Source organism: Pelodiscus sinensis, chromosome 2 (genome assembly GCF_049634645.1).
Source record: "Pelodiscus sinensis isolate JC-2024 chromosome 2, ASM4963464v1, whole genome shotgun sequence".
In the NCBI taxonomy this organism is placed as follows: Eukaryota; Metazoa; Chordata; order Testudines; family Trionychidae; genus Pelodiscus; species Pelodiscus sinensis.
In genome coordinates, this window is record NC_134712.1 from 179,502,922 (window position 1) to 179,518,477 (window position 15,556).

Sequence of the window (15,556 nt, forward strand, 5' to 3'; positions counted from 1 at the left end):
TATTTTAAACCAATGTAATTAAGCTAATCCACGTTTGTGCATAAGACACTCAAGAGTGATTATTTCCATATAACTTGATTCACTTTAAATAGTTAAACTGACAAAGAGTTTGTAAACAAGGCCTCAGGTGCCTAATTTTAGTCATCCAAGTTTGGAAGTGTGAGCTGATGTGTTGTGCATCTGAAAAAGACCAGCAAGCTCTTCCCGTTCTAGTGTAAACTGCTGCCCATACAGTACAGCATCACACTGGATGATGAATAGATGTGTAAAATCCCTACGGACAGCTGGCAACGTTGTCTTTCACAGTAAGTGGCCCCCACAGTGCCGCAGCTAAATTGAAGAGGACAATGAAGACATAATGATGAATAGAAGACAAAAGACTCCAATGGAGCTGACAGCTCCCTGAACAGCCAGTCGTTCATTATGTGTGAAAGGGGAAAAAAATATCAATGGTGTCTTAAATTAAGGACAAAATGGAGGCGAATAGAAAACAAGTGTTGAGACAAGCCTCAACAACCACTGGACAGCCCTCCTGCCATTGTGAGTCTGTCAGACAGAAATCAGGCGAGGGAAATTGATGAGAATTTGAAGAAAGGAAGAAGAGACGGGCTAGGAAAAAGGCACAACAGCTACAGCCCAGTAAGCATCCAGCCACCATATCCAAACATCTCATACCTAGCTGTGAGATCGGTCTGGAAGGAAAAGTATTGGTGAAAATAGCACTGATGATTGAGAGCTGCATTATGCCTAGGATTGCAGAGGGAGGACAAGACACACAAAGCCCCCTAATCTCCCCTCTCTTGCCTCAACAGAGGGCAAGTCACAATGCTTGTCCTTGTGCTTCTAGGGTTGTGATGTTGAATACTGATGCAGTGCTAGAGACCCCATATGAATGGGGGAGGGGGAGAAGGTCAGTGTAACACAAGGCTATAGCCATACCTGTACTCTGGCCTATGAAACTGGCTAAGCAGCACAGGAAAGAGCAAATACTGCTCCCTGTAAAGTATGCCTACACAGCAGTGTTATTTCGGAGTAACTAGCGTTATTCCAAAATAACATAGTCCGTGTCTACACTAATAACATAGTCCGTGTCTACACTACAAACCGTTACTTCAACATAATATCAAAATAATGTCGAACTGAAGGACTTCTTACTCCAACTCCTGTAACTATCATGTTACGAGGACTTCCTGCTGTGTAGACAGCGCCAAAAGCCGAAATAAGCTATTTTGACTTAAGCTAAGCAGCTGACGTAGTTCAAGCTATGTAGCTTATTTCGGCTTTAGCCCTGCTGTGTAGACATGCCCTAAGAGTCCAGCAGCAGAGTCCTGCCTACCACTCAAGCAGCTGTGGTGCCTTCAGGAGCTGCTGATGGGCCAATTAATCCATGTGGGCTGCAGCTCAAATCTACAAGAGTGTACTTTCACCCCCTTTTTCTCTATTCACAGACTACCCAGCACTGATTGATTTGTTCTTGTACGCTGAATTTAACACATCCACCAAAGGATGGCTCTTGCAGCAGTACAATGGCCCATAACACCATGTTTGCAGGAACACAGAATCAGTACTAGTCAAGTAACAAAGAGCATCACCCCCACAACACCCTTCTATACTTTTTTTGGGGGGGGGGGCGGGGTCTAGGCTACAGAAGAATTACAAAGTTACCATTGTGTTTGCATGTTTGTGTGATTTGTTGTTGGGTTTCTTTATAATTTTTGGTCTGTTTTTAAGAATCCAGCATTTGGCAAACATTTGGTTCTGAAACCCTTTGGCGCACTAGGCGAAAGGCAATGAGGTTCCGTGCAGCAAGAATTGGTGTTCTTGTTAAATGTGCACTTAATCATCTGTAACATTTTATTCCCACTGTTTGGAATACAGCTGCAGTCAAGCAAACAATATTTACCATCTTCTTATAATGGACACAACCAGATTCCTTGGGGATTTTTACTCCCCTCAGAGTGGGAAGGCTCTCCTTTATCCAGACTAAACTACATATCTTGGGCTGGATTCACCCCTCCTGGTGCAGGCAGGAGAAATCTGCAGGGTCTTGTCCGAGCAAGACCTCTTGCACAACAGGGAGGAATTACCCTTAAGGAAGACAGGCATCTTTAGCACTTCTCGGAGCATCATAAGAGCTCAACTGGCATAAGATTGCTTAGCACTGCTGAATCAACACACTGCCCACCCACACCTCTTTCTCCCATTAGATACCATGTGGTTTCTAATGATGCTTTTACAGGTGCTGGGAAACCAGGAGATGGAACTCAGGTGCAAGTTTCCAGTTAAAGAATTCAGACTGCTAGGCACAGTCAAAAATCAGGCATCGTGTTCAGGTTGACCATTTGGGTAGGCTCATGGGTGGGAGGACTCTGGAAACATAGGACTCCTTCTGGCAGCACTGGTCATGCAGGCCTAAGGGACTCATTTAGAGGCCACTGCCCCCTGCAATAGTTCAGTGCGTTTGCTTTCCATCTGCGTGAGAACTCGGAAGCAAAGGCAACATGAAAATACATAATAATGGAAAAAGCGTTGGGACATCTGTCTGAAGAATCCAGTAGATGAGCAGTACCAGGCTTGTCTTCTGTTAGTCCCAACCAATGTTTATGCAGAAAAAGCACTAGTGTGGAATCTGCCCTGAGCTCACTGGACTCCCAACACATGCCGTGACAGGCATTCCACCAAGTCCTACGGCACCAACCATGGGCCTGTCTGAGCATTTCAAATCTCAAACCACTGCTTTAAAAAAAAAAAAAAAAAAAAAAAGAGACAAAAAAAAAAGCCACCAATGTTTTGAATGATATTATAGGTATGGCTTATAAACCGGCACTCTTGGCTCAGTTTTTAAGGGTCAATCCCAATTAAAGTCAATGGACTAGCTCAGGAACTGCAGGCTGGACGCAGTTCACCAGGTTAGCCTCTGGTGGGACACCAGATTATTCATTCACCTGGCTGCTCACAGCTTCTATTGGCCACAGAATGCCATTCTCAGTCAATGGGAGCTGTGGGAAGTGGTTCCTGGCCCACAGTGCTTCCCACAGATACCACTGGCTGAGAATGGCAAACCACAGCAAATGGAAGCTGCTAGCAGCAATATCTGTGGAAATCATCTGCGGCCAACCACATCCGGCCCATAGGCCACTTATTACCACCCATGGGCTAGACTCTAGTAATCATTTTTCTAGTTTAAATCAGGAACATAGTTTTGTTGGCTATCCTTGGGATTACTTTTAATTTACATATTGAAGCCAAAAACAAGATCAGGCTCAACAAAAACTGGAGGCTCATCACTAACTCCCCCTCCACCTCCCAAAAAACCCACCAACTTTCTGCAATGTCTTGTGCACATCTATGGTGCTGCACATACTTATTTGGTGGCAAAGAGTCTTTAACTCCAGACTTCAATGAGAAGCTTCAGAATTGTCATTCATGCTTAAATTTGATACTTCATGTATGGGTTTAAACAAAGACTCTAATAATCTCACCCATTACAAAGATAGCTTCCCCAATTATCACCCCTATATCATTACCTCACAGACACTAACCTTCCCCCTTCACTCCTACTCTGTTCTAAAATTTGATTTGTCAATTTCACATGCGTTCATTTTTTTGATTGTATCACTTTGGTATATATGGTTGTGCCGATTTTCTTCTACATATTGATCTGAGGAAATGGGTCTGGCCCACGAAAGCTCATCACCTAATAAACCATCTTGTTAGTCTTTAAAGTGCTACGTAGATAACACTGTTTGTGTCAAAGCCCTCAGCTTCACAGACATCGCCATATTGTCAACAGAACAAGGAGCCCTGACATGTGCTCATGTAATACCGACAGGTGAAACTGAACCTGGGACTTTTGGAGTTTTGTGCATGGGCGTCTACAGCATGGGCTAAAAGCCAGCTGCCTCTGAATGAAGACAGTAGAGCAGACTCATTCTCACTCTCCATAAGTGGTCTAAGTTTCACTACAAGGGACAGTGAACCACACCCAGAATGTGTGTGGATTACACTCAGATACCAGGCTTTCCTTTGGCTAGCAGATCTTAGTTGGAATCATAATTTAATAATGCACAATGCATGAGAAAATACTGACTATAGATCAGAAAACCTGCTTGGAATCCTTTCATCATGTTTGCTTGAAAGGAATATAACATCACTCAGCTGATGCAACATTTCCACTTCTCTCCACCCCCATCATTCCCTTTGTAGTTCAAAAATAGTCTTAAAATCAACCAGAACAGCCAAGACACAAAATACTTTTGTAAAGGAGATGTTTGGGGTGGGCAGACAAGATGAGAAGAAACACAAGGCAGATGTGTCATGGAAAAAACATGACCTTGACTCCTGACATGTATTCCATTGGGTCTGTCACAAGATAAGCACTGACATTCTTAATTAAGGCTCTGCCAGAAGAGTCCAAAAATTTCACACACACACATACAAAGCACCAAAACATGTACCCAACTTAGGTTCCTAAACTAATATTTAGGAATCAAAATAAATGGTTTGTTTTGTAAAATGCTGAGCACCCAGCAAAGTCCATTGGAAAGGAGGCAGCTTATTTAGGAACCTAACATTAGGCAACTCTCTGTTAAAGTTGTCACAGTATTTTCCATTTCACCTGAATACAATATTCTGCTTCACCTCCTGTTCTAGGCTGTCAGGTACCGTTGATGTGCACTATCAAAGTTTGCATGTTTCACCTCAGCAATGGCTGTATTTCAGTGGTGGATGAAATCACCACTGTAGATCAGTTTGTCAAAAAAAATCTACTGATTTGGGATCCCTTAGGAAGAGTGGTGTGTGTCATAGACCTATAAGCTGTTTATTAGCATTACTTTTATTAAAAGTGAACCAACTCAGTAGGCTCCTGAAATTTTAAGGGGACTAACCCAAATTGCTTGCTTCTGAAGAAACATCTGCAACTCAAGGCCTGGAGAGAAGCAATTCTGTGAGGTTCTTGCAAAAAGTTTTCTTAAACCATATCATTCATGGAAGAAGGGGTAGGGTACAATTCCTTCTCCCAGGCATGTTTTGCAGCTCCTTCCCCCTGCCTGAGATCCCCCCCAAACCCTTTCACTCACTTTGGGAACCCTGATACTCCCTAACAGCATAGTTCCATGAAAGGGCCCAAAAATCTTCCTGTCTTGAGAGGTGACCACAGAAAAGACGAGACAGTCCTAGGATGAGAGAGATATGTCCAGGTCATTTCTTGGGGGCTGATGAGGGGAGTATGTGCACCAGCCACTGTATTGCTTCCCACCAGACATCATAGTTGTGCAGGGGCCTGGACAAGGTAGCAGGAAGGGTAGTGAAAATGATGCCACAAAGGCAGCTGCATGTGAGGCAGAGACCCATATGTGGAGACCCATGTGTCTCTCTGAGGGGAGTTCCATCTGATGAAAGCAGCCAGAGTTATAATTTAGTTTCAAAATCCTATGAGACACTGCATGAGGGAGCTAAAGGCAGCAGACTCCCACCTACAGAAGTGTCACAGGGGTTTTTTTTGGAGGGGGAATGAGGGGGAAGTCACAGATGGCTGAAGGGTGAGTGTCAAAAGACAGAGTAGGGGCAGACAAAAAGCAGAATACAATTCTAAGCATATACTAAAAGTTCCTTTAGTGTTTGGACCGCCCTGGCCTTCCACTTAGAATGTATGCATACCCTTATGACCTGGTCAGAAATACAGTACATCAGGACATGCAGCAGCGGCTCAGATTGGCTCATATTAATTCAGCCAATTAAAAGGAAGAGGAAGAAGACTTGGAGAGAGGTAAAAACACATTACCAACTGTTAGCTGTTGAGTCTCCTTCAATCAGGACTGACCCACAACATTTTGGCACCTGAGGCGGGGAGCTCAAATGACACTCCCAAGCCACCTTTTCTCCTGCCTGCTTGTTATGTCTCTTGTGTCCTCCTTCCTACAGCACAGCACTCCACCATCTCTTTGCATCTAGGAGCAGAGAGAATACATATGCACCAGCAGCAGACAATTTTCTACACTCTGGGTTCTAGTGTCCCCTCCTCTCCTCCCCCACAGTCTGGCACCTGGGGCAGCCGCCTCAGTTCGCCTCATGGTAAGGCCAGCCCTGCCTTCAAGCAACAGTGCAGGGGGTCAGGGTTATTTATTTAGCTCATTACTTGCCCGTAGCAAATCCTTGGCCACGGCACTCTAGTGGAAGATAAATCAGTTGCTGTTGAGTTCTGGTTGTCTCACCCTCATCCACCTGTGTGTGTGTGTGCGCTTGTATCCCTGTGGGCTGAGGGCAACTCCTCATAAGTATCGTAAGGTACCTTTCTTTCCCCATTGTCCCCTGGAGTTCCCAGAGAAAATGAATGTCTGTAAGATGTGGCAGCAAATGGATAAATTAAAGCTTGTTCACTAATACCGAAAGGGGAAAATTCATTTCAGAATTTAAAAGCCAGTCACCAAAAACTGATCTAAATACAGTTGCATTTAAAACATAATATTTTGTTTATATCATACTTTGAAGTCATTACATTAAAAAAAAGGTATTCTCTTGTTCCTTGAGCTGTTTTGCTGCAGTTACACCATCTATAAATCCACTGTTACCACTTAATTTCAGATGAATTAATCATATGTTTACCATTATCAAGTCATTATGCATCAAAGATTAAACAGATTGCCCCACAGAGTATTAACTTTATTTGCTGCAACAAACTAACATTTAATTGCAGCACAAACCACAGAATGCTATTAGATACTGGATACTGTAACAAACCCATGGCCACATAGGACTTTTTTTCTCACTATTCTACTCACCAGGCCTATTACTACTAACCTCTCCAAAACAGTGAGAAGAAGACTTCATTTCCTTGCTAAAATAAGTACAGGCTCTCATCACTTGATTTCAGTGAGAATCCCCACTAACTCTGCGTTATTGGTCATATTAGACAGAGTCGAGCAATTCTAGTTTCATCTTGTCCAGAAGACTGGTGCTTGTGCACACTCTTAGTTTCATTATAGTATTACAGCCCAAAACACTACTGATAGCTCTGGGTAAGTCTACATAGGCATTTCTGTTATAATCTCTTGTTTTCAGACCCTTTTTTTCAAAAAAACCTTATATTTTATAGACCTGGCCTCTGCTTGATAGTTTAAAAAAAATTGGTTAGACCAAACATGCTACAGTTCAACTACAAGGAGTTTAGGAGGAAAACCAACATCTTTCAACATTTTTTTAAAAACCAGGCTCCTGCCAAAATAGCTGGTGCTAGAAAGTTTCGAATTCAGCATGTGTATAAGCCTTAGTGAAAAGAACCTTCTGTTGTTCCCATGAAAGAGACTTGATGAAGTATGATGGATTTTAGTGTAATTGGTGCTATTTTTAAGTGCCTTCTTGCAGAGCCTTATGGGATCCAAAAGCCAGAAAACCCTTTTAATATTAAATCAGGTTCAAAATGAGAATGCTGAAAAGTGCTACAGCATACAAAACAATGTGAGGGTCCCACTGGTTGTTGAAATCTTTATATGCATTGATCCTGTTCTCAGCTGAAAAGACTCCCTGGACCCACAAAGTTGGCTTGCTCCTACACCTCCTGAAGCTCCAGCTCCAGCCAGTAAGAAATCCCTGCAAGTTCTGAGTAACACAGGGAACGAATAAGATGCATTTCCTGTTTTCCCATTCAGGTCACAGTTGAGGTAGTCTCCAAGCTATACTGGTGAGAGATCACACTAGATACGAAGCATTTCCCCCAGCTATACATCTTCTAAGGTTCACAGGAGCAGGGCTCATTTCTGTGGACCTTGTAAGGGGTATTGGAGGTGATGCCATTTTCCTAGTCTTAAATAGATGTGTGATAGAGAAGACTCTACAGAGTGCAGAAAAATATGTGCAATACTTAGAAAGACAAACAAATCTCTATGCCTACGCTGCAAGGATGACTGTTTCATTTCCTTCCATGTCAAGAAATTACAAGGACATCAGTTGGACTATTAACCCAACGAACTCAGCCTGCAAACAGACTCAGGTTGGAGTCTTCATTGCTCACACATCACTAAACATTAAAGTTCAGCAGTCATCAGTGACAGCTGTGTAGCTCCAGTAGCTTCAATGGGTTTTGAACAGATGTAATTGATCAGAATTTAGTAAACAAGTCTGTTCATGAAGCACATTCTCAGCTGCATGGGTTCTGCCGTAGGAGTTAAATATTTTGTCACTAGAAGAAGCAGATATGTCTCAGAACATACACAAACAGCAGATCAATTTTGTATAAAGATGCAGTTTTCATAGTACACCCACCGCATAGCCATCAGAAAAAGATGGTTAAAACTGCTAGTTTTTCCATGGAAAATACTGAAAAATGTTGGGTTACCCCCCTAAATTGTCCATTAAAAGATTTTGCAATAAAAAACCCACAAAGTCACTAATTCAATTTTGAAAACTAATAAAAATTCCAAAAATAGATGTGTGTTCAGTTACCTTTTAAAAAAAGTGTTTTCTTCCTGCCTGTTTCTCTTGTTGGTCCCACCCAATCTTTGCCAGTAATCTTTTCCAGCAGCAACATGGGAGTGAAGGGATGAAAAACGGAGAGGAAGAGACACCTAAAAATTCTGTTTTCAGTACTTTATTGAAAAAAGTTTTAAAATTGTATAGCCACTTTTTCTTTTATCAAGGAAATAGAAGCCTTTTTCCTATGTAAAAATGTTTAATGGAAAATGTTGACCAGCTTTAATCATAATGCTTGTGTGTAAGTGAATGAAGTTTTCAGGATGTATCCGAAGCAAAAAAAATACTATATTTTAATCTGGGAAACAGGGTCTGAGTTTTTGAATTTTTAATGCAACATGGCACAGTTAACATTCTTTAGTAATTGTGCTTGAGTTTTATTATAAAGTATAAGCCCATAACAATTACATGATTTGTAATGATGTCTACACTAAAGCCATAAATGTTGTAAGTAACTATGAATGAAGTAGAGCTTAGAAGTGACTAAATAGTTTCTGGATGCCCTTGGATCCTTTTGCCCTTGTGATGTGCATTTGTTGCATAATAATTAAAATGGAAATGTTTTCTAGATTTCCTTTTAATTGATCATTTTATAGCCCGCATTCACCTTGGAAAAATGTCCATTTTAAAGACCAAGTCTAAATGAAGTGACATTCTCAGATGCATGAAAATAAGTTTGCCTCGATCTGTGTCCCTCCGGTTAAACCTACATTTAACAGAACCATTTACTGTGTTCTGTACAATCTGGCATTCCATACGCTAAAAGGAGAAGAGATATATTTCAAAACTATCTACTCTGCCTTGGAGGGCTGACAACATATGCTAGAGAATACAACAGTGCACTGGCTTGTACTTGACATTTCATACTACAGTTTATTATGACTGTCTCCTGTTTGAGGGATACCACTTATTTATCCTCAACTTTCAGCTCCAGGGTCTGATGTCAAAGGAAGCAATTCTGCAACTAAAAAACAAAAAGAGGGGGAAACATCAGCCAGTGACCTTGCCACAAAATTAGCCCCTTTATAGCTGAGTATTATGTACACTATTAAAGACACAATGGATGGGAATTTAAAACAAAAAAACAAAAAAACAAACAAACAAAAAAACACACACACACACACACACACACACACACTACATGGCATTACATGGATATATAGTCCCTTTGGGTACATCTACACTTGCCCCCTAGTTCGAACTAGGGATGCAAATGTAGGCAACCGAAATTGCTAATGAAGCGGGGATTTAAATATCCCGTGCTTCATTAGCATGAGCTTGCTGGCGTGTTACTCCGCTCAACAGCTGTTTTGAAAGTGAAAGTGCGCACTGGGACATGGTAGTTCAAACTAAACCCCTTGGTTCAAACTAACGCATCCCAGTGTGCACTTTCACTTTCGAAACAGCTTTTGGGTGGAGTAACATGCCAGCAAGATCATGCTAAAGAAGCACGGGATATTTAAATCCCCGCTTCATTAGCAATTTCGGTCGCCTACATTTGCAACCCTAGTTTGAACTAGGGAGCAAGTGTAGAGGTACCCATAAAGACTGGGGCTTGGAGGCCTGGGATGGAGGGATAACAGAGAGAAGCAATGGCTTCTGGTAATCTTCTAATTATTCATTCATGGTCCATCTGAGATTGTGATCCAAGCACTCTATTTCATTTTGAAAATGTATGTAGACCTGCCTGGTTTAACAGGAAGTTACCAAGAAAATTAAATGCCAGAGCTGCTTGGCTTATTGGTTTTAGCCAATATAAATTCATTTTTTAAATGCAACTTTGAATAATAATAGCCCTCTGTGTCAACATGATGAATTAGCTTCAGTCACTTGGGAAGGGGGAGGGTAGAAAGAGAAAAGGAGAGATGGGGGCATTGCCAGTATTAACCCAGCACTGATAGCTATGCAGACAGATTTAGCTGTAAATGACAGGTCTGATATCTTTTGGGTGGATTTAGCACGCTGATCATTTTGTGTCTCATTTTCTCCCCTTTGCTTTATTCAGTTAGCACGGTTGCTGTTGGCTAAAGGTCTCCTTGTGCTCTTTCAGTAGCCTGGAGCACTAATATATGTAAAACTGCAGGTAAGCCAGAATGAAATCCATGGACAAGGAACCAGGAACCTTCAAACAGCAGCATTTGGAAACATGTCACGCTGACAAGCAGGATTATGTTCAGGCACATGGCTGATTTTAGTGAGTTAGTCAGAGCCCCCATTAATTGGGCTAGATCCTGCTGTTCTTTTCCTCAGGCAAAACTTCAATGCAAATTTAGCTTTAATAAAGGACTGCAGGCTTTGGCTCCATTGTAGTTTTTTAAAATCAGAGTAATCAAAGATTCAAGTATTTTAAGAAGGTCATTTCTTCCCCCTAACAAAGGTGATTATGAGGAGCCAGATTCCAGTCAGCCATTAATGTACATTTGGTCAATGGAGTTACTACACATTTTTACTGCCATGTCTGAGATGAGAGGACAGCCCATCTAGCCTGCTGTACAACAGACCATAAGAGCAGTAACCCAGACAGGAAAGAATAAATACACAACCACAGGGTTCCTTAATGAGGAAATTAGGTCAACAAACAGCTGCTTGGATGATTCACGGAGCCTAAAAAGTAATTACTGCAGTTTCATGTGTCCAATATTTTTTTCTACCTTGTCATTAAGATAGACCAAACTGTGCTCTCAGCTGTCAAGCCAGAGTAACTCCATTTAAACAAAACTCAGTGAGGAAAGATTGAAGAAAGATGATGGGATGCAAGAGTGAGCACATCAAGGATGAAGAAGGAGGATAATCTTGTGGTTAATTTATCTGGCTACCACAGACTTCTTATGAGGCCTCAGGCAGCTTAGGGGGAGATTAAAAAAATGGCACAAAGGGCTGTCAGACTCCTGGGCTATGTCTACATTTGCAGCTTCTTCCACAAGTATGGCTCTTCTTGTGCAAGAATCAGCAGAGTGTCCACAATGACTGCCCGCTCTTGCGCAAGGAAATTTACAGTACCGCGTGGTAAGAGAGGGCTTCTTGCGCAAGCGCTACGCTCTTTTTTATCAGGAGCTCTTGCGCAAGAGGACAACATGGACGCTCGGCAGGGATTTCTTGCACAAGAAACCCCTATGGCTAAAATGTCCATCAGAGTTTTCTTGTGCAAGAGAGTGTCCACACTGCCATGGATGCTCTTGCGCAAAAGCACAGGGCGCACATGGCAGTGTGGACGTTTTCTTGTGCAAGATGTTCTTGCGCAAGAAGCTGCCAGTGTAGACATAGCCCTAGCTTCCATTTGTGCCTTAAAAATTTCCCCTTTAACATCTGTGCCTCACTCTTCCCTTCAGCAATATGGGTATTTTCCTCTCCCTCCCCACCTTTGTCTAGTCTACAGATTGTAAACTCCTGGGGGCAGCATTTTATTTTACTAGATGTACATATACCCTGTTTCATAAAGGGCCCTCATCCTGAGTGATGTTCTCTAGGCATTACTGTAGTACAAATATCTATATCCCACCCCTCCAAAGGGCTCCTTTCTCATTCCATGCGCAGGATAGTTGGTGTTCAGGAAATGAATCAGAGCTGTATAGTGAAAGGAGATGGCTGTCTGTAGTATCCCTACCTCTCTTGCTATAGAAATTGCAAGAGAATGAGGCAAGGGATTGGAGAGAAGAAGGAGGGTCTCCCAATTAAGACAACCAAATGCTGCTCTGGAGAACTGGAGTCTGTCCTATGTGATGCTAAGGAAGTCACTCAAAAACAAACTTTTCACAGGTGGTCACTAATTGTGTGATCTTATCTTCTGGATGCAGGACTTGAGAAACCCAAGGGTTGATTTGCAGAAGCACTCACAGCTGCAAATTAAGTCAACAAGAACCTGAGTTCTGAACTAAAGCTGTGAATTTTTCTGCAAACAGTTTATTTGCCAATATATGTATATCTAGTCACATGAAACTATTAAAGTTGAGTCAAATTTGGTGATCAGTTCTAGCCACATAAATGCCTAGACATTTTCAAAACAAAATTTTTTTTGCTTTTCATTTTGAAATACCATTTAGAAATTGAGCTGGATTTCTTACAAAGAGTTAATAAGGGATTAAAAATACTGAAGGGGAAAACACTCCCCCAACTCCTGGTGCCTGCTAGTGAACATGCAGGGATGAGATAGGTTGACTTCAACCCAGGCATTTCCCTTTCCTACTACTGCTCTGCTTTGCAGTGGTTTCTCCTTTCAGTGATTTAGCCCTCTAGTTGGCCACATGCTTTCAAACCCCCTCTGCTCCCTCTTTTAGGATTCAGCAAGGGATTCAGAGCTGCTCTTTAAGTAGGTGCCTCTTGTATCTTCGAAGTCTTCCCTCCAAATAGGTTCACTGTCAAGGGATAATTTTCTGTAATTGCCCATTTAGGTATTAGTACAAGAGCTTTGGTCCATTCCCTTCCCTGGGCTCCAATCCAGACCCTGGTGCAGCTACCTCCATGGTTATCATCCTACAGAATAAGGTAAAAAACTAAAAACAAAGTCTCTGACCTTCAAATGATCACAGGCACCTTCTTTGTAGGCTTGGTCAAGTCACTTCCCACAGGCACTCTTTAAACGTTCCTCAACAGGCAACAAAGACCCACTCACCCACCATAATCTGCCTACAACTGAGGTACTCTGCTCTCTCCTTCTAAACTTCTACTCCTGCCTTACAGGCTTTGCAGGTGCAGTGAGGCCACCTCGCCTCACAGCAGCTTATTAACTCCTTCCTCTCCAGTATGGGGTTTGTAGACTGCAGCAGAATATCTGACTAGTTGCACCAATAACTTTAATGGTGGTGCTGAAGTTTCAAAAGCTGCATTCATTATCTCACTAAGCCCAACATACTTTTCCCCAAGATCTGATGTTGGAAAGTAGTTCAGTGACATGCTGTTTGAACTTGAATGTCATTGTGTTAGATAAAGCTTATCTGCTATCTATGTGAGCTGGAACTTAAGAAAAGCCACATGATTATTTTTGTAAACACACAACTTAACACAATGAAAAACTGGAAAAATCATTTTGAATTGAATGAAATGTTTTGTCCCCCCCCCATGAATTTTTTGGATTTTTTTTGGTGAGGGAACACCCCAAAAATCAGTTTCAGTTCAACTCCAAAAGCTTCCCTCCTCCCTCCAGTTAGACCACTGAACCAAGAAAACAGTTCCTGGCTCAGCTCTAGTCTAAACAAACAAAATGCTCTAAAATACCAACTTCTCTGAAAAAGTCAATCTACAGGCATCTGGGTAGCTAAAATGTATTTACACTTTTGACATGAAAGTTTCTGTGCCCCAGATTTCCATCTGTAAAGCGGGGCTAATATCATTATATTATTTCACCTCACACGTATGTTGTAAAGATCAATCCATTAACGTTTGTGAAGCACTCACCTCCCTCAGTGAGAAGTGCCAAAAAAAGCCCACAAGGAAAGTAATAATTCAAAGCAGTTTAATGTGCCGTAAGCAAGCCATAGAGTATGGCAGCCACCTACTGAACAATGAGATGAAAATGAGGCACTGAATAAGTTATCATTCAGGGAACACTGTTTGTCCTGTGCACTGAAGTCCACCCTGTTAAAAGAGTTTTACTTTGCAATCCTAATGTTCTTTTAATCTGCATTATTGTGGGAGATTATGTAAGCTTTTAAAAAAGCAAACTGAAAAGGACAGAAACCCCATTGTGCGGAACCATACTGACTTCCCCATGATTCATCGGTGGAGTTAGACCCATTAGATCCACAGCAGAGACCTCTGCCACTTGAGTTAACATTGGGGCTACGTCTAGACTGGCAAGATTTAGTGCAAATACTCTAAACGCATGAGTTTTTGCATTAGAGTATTTGAGTAAGAGAGTGTCTATACTGGCATGTGCCTTTGCGCAAAACCATCCGTGCCAGTGTAGACGCTCTCTTGAGCAAGAAAGCTCCGATAGCCATTTTAGCCATCGGGCTTTCTTGCGCAAGAAATTGATGTTACCTGTCTACACTGGCCTCTTGCGCAAGAGCACTTATCCCTGAGCGGGAGCATCAGAGTATTTGCGCAAGAAGCACTGATTTCATACAGTAGAATGTCAGTGTTCTTGAGCAAATACTCGCAGCCAGTGTAGACAGGCGGCAACATTTTGCGCAAAAGCAAGTGCTTTTGCGCTAAATCTTGCCAATGTAGACACAACCTGGGTGTGTTTAGACTACATCCCTCTTTCAACAGAGGGATGTAAATTAGGCACTTTGAAATTGCAAATGAAGTGGTGATTTGAATTTCCAGTGCTTCATTTGCATAATCACGGCATGGCGCTCTTTTGAAAAAGCGCTATTTTGAAATTAAAACTGCAGTCTAGACACGGTTCTTTCAAAAAGGGAAGGCTTTTTCAAAAGATCCTGTAAACCTCATTTTTTAAAATCAAATCCCGGCTTCATTTGCAATTTCAAAGTGCCTAATTTACATCCTTCTGTCAAAAGAGGGATGTAGTCTAGACACACTCTAACTGAGAGCAAAGGCAGGTTGTCATCCTTTGTGTCAACCAGCCACACTAGAGAGAGAGAGATGAGGCAAAGATTTTGCCATTGGGTTTCACAGCTATTAGCAGAGGGCTGCTGAGACCCAGGAGCCCTGGGTTCTATATCAGGTGCTAAGGGGAATGTATGATAACAGTTACAGACCCTTCTCCTGCCCCACCTCCAAGTCTGACCCCTTTTGCCCTGGCCCCTCCAGCCTGCCCAGCCTTCCTCCCATCTCTGTCCTAGTCCCAGCCCTTCCCTACAACCTGGACCTCCTCACCACCTCTTCAGTCGTTTCTCCTCTGTCCCATTTATCTCAACATCCAAGTCCCCGTCCCAGTCGCTTTGAGCATCTAGTCCCAGTCTATACCCACCATTGCATCTCTATGCCCAGACAGAGGATTCCCCACCTCAGCTCCATGTTCTAGTCCAGTCCTCCACATCCTACTGCACATCTTTGTCCCCCTGATTTTTTTGATCCTAAGCCCCACCTGCCTCATCCTTGTCCCAATTTCCACCCCTCTCTTGCCACTTGTCACAGACTACTCTCACTGACTCCAAAAGTCAGGCTCCTTTGTCCTCTACATTCC

General features: G+C 42.3%; 1 protein-coding gene across 8 annotated transcripts in view; it reads right to left on the bottom strand.

The window, feature by feature from the left end:
* TMEM108 (transmembrane protein 108) overlaps window positions 1-15,556 on the bottom strand; it is a 270,991-nt gene that overhangs the window by 129,468 nt on the left and 125,967 nt on the right. The window contains exon 1 of one of the 8 annotated variants that reach the window (XM_075921905.1): window positions 12,980-13,105. The exons of 6 other annotated variants lie outside the window; for them this stretch is intronic. The gene's annotated coding sequence lies outside the window, so the exon portion shown is untranslated. Of the gene's footprint in view, window positions 1-12,979; window positions 13,135-15,556 lie in introns of those variants that run through there. One more of the 8 variants, XM_006133143.4, reaches the window with a different exon arrangement.